This window comes from Belonocnema kinseyi, chromosome 2 (assembly GCF_010883055.1).
Source record: "Belonocnema kinseyi isolate 2016_QV_RU_SX_M_011 chromosome 2, B_treatae_v1, whole genome shotgun sequence".
Taxonomy (NCBI): Eukaryota; Metazoa; Arthropoda; class Insecta; order Hymenoptera; family Cynipidae; genus Belonocnema; species Belonocnema kinseyi.
Window position 1 is genome coordinate 13573159 of NC_046658.1, and position 1812 is coordinate 13574970.

Below are 1812 nucleotides of genomic sequence, written 5' to 3' on the forward strand. Positions count from 1 at the left end.
TAGGCGGGATGCAGGCCTTTACAGGAAAGGGGAAAACTTTTTTTAAAAATCGAGGGATAAGATAATAAATAAGGAGGGGCCGATTCTAAGAGACTGTATGGAGGATAGAGGCTGGTGATGGTGTATGGTATGTTAACAGGGGATGAAGAGGGAGAATACACGTATCTGATTAAGATGGGTATATCGGTGATAGAATATGTGATCATGGATAAAAAGGAAGGGTAGCGGAAGACATGGTTGGGAAGAAGGATCGTTAAGGGAAAGGGTGACATGGGCGACGAAGGCGACAGAGAAGTATTAGGAACAGTTAGGAAAGGTGAGCATGGAGGTTTTCTCGGTGGAAGAGATATGGGAGGATCTGAAAGAGAAAGGGCGTGTGCAAAAGAAGGTATTTAGAAAGATGAAGAAAGGAATGGTGAAGCCGTGGTGTGATACGGAATGTCAAAAGATGAAACGAAAGGTGAAAAGGAAGTAAAGGCAGTGGTAAGAAGGAACTGCGAAAAAGGAGATGCACGTAGAAATAAGGAAGGACTTTAGGTTGATGTGTAAGAAGAAAAGTAGGAAAAGCAGAACGACCTGGAAGAGAAATTGATAAGTGTACAGACAGAAGGGGATGTGTGGAAGATAATTAATAGGCATTTCATTTTTACTGTATTCACTTCAAAAAGCAAACCTTTTCTCTTCGATACATTCTTGTCTATCATTTAAATTTACGGAGATTTTGAAAATTTGAAACAAAATGTCAATTTTTGGAAAAAATGTTCATACTCACATCGTATTTGGCGAAAATAATTTTTTAATTAGTGATTTAGATATAGCTTATAGAGAGTTATAAAATACAATACTTCAAATTTTTATGTGGTCTTTTTCCAGAATTTGTGAGGGATCAAAGATGGACAAGAAATTTTGGAATTTTCAATATTTAATTATCGTTTGAATAAATTAGAAATGAAATTGATACGTAATTGTCAGTGTAATGTTGATTTAAATGATATTAAAAATTATTGCCTGACTTTGTAAAAAAATATTCAAATTAATGCGCTTTGGATTTCACCGTGTAAAAAACAAATAATAATTATTATTTCTAGGTATTGGGAAAATGACTATCAATCCTATAAATGTTATACAATTATTATTATTATATTTTCAAGCTATGAATATACAAGAAAGTCCCATTACTAAAGATGAAATTGCTTTGAGGGATAATATAGAAAAACTATTACTTGATTGTATAAATAACTTTGAGGATCCAGAATTCATTGTGGAATCTACATTAGCTTTTCAAGGGCCATTTAAGGATACTGAAATGCATATTGTTGAAGATATTGACAGAATCTGGTCAGCGGATGTTGAGGAACACGGACTATTATGTACAGCGGATACAGAAGATCTATCTTGGGATTACAAACGAAAAGCTGTGCACTATTGGAGAAGCGGAGTTACGAAAAATCTCGCTCTGCAAACTGTACAGCATAGATTTCGGAAAGTCCAATCAATTACACAGTTGAGACGATGGGCGCATACTTTGAATAAAGGAGCCACTTATAAAGAAAAAATTGGAAGAATCAATAAATTTGTATTAGATAATTTTCAGTTGGCTTCCGATGCCGGTTATATAATTCACGATAGAGATTTACAAAAATGGGCATTACAAGCTCAGAAAATCGTTCAACATGAAGATATAAGGTTTAAAGCGTCACGTCATTGGCTACAAAATTTTAAAAAGGCTCACAGAATATTCAGCAGAAAGATAAATAAATTCGTAACAAAAAAGACTGTTGAAGGGAGAGAATATTTACAAAAAGCAGCTGA

At 34.4% G+C, this 1812-nt stretch overlaps 1 protein-coding gene across 2 annotated transcripts in view; it reads right to left on the reverse strand.

The window, feature by feature from the left end:
- LOC117167031 (aurora kinase C-like) overlaps window positions 1-1812 on the reverse strand; it is a 183694-nt gene that overhangs the window by 166879 nt on the left and 15003 nt on the right. The gene's annotated exons all lie outside the window — the stretch shown is intronic.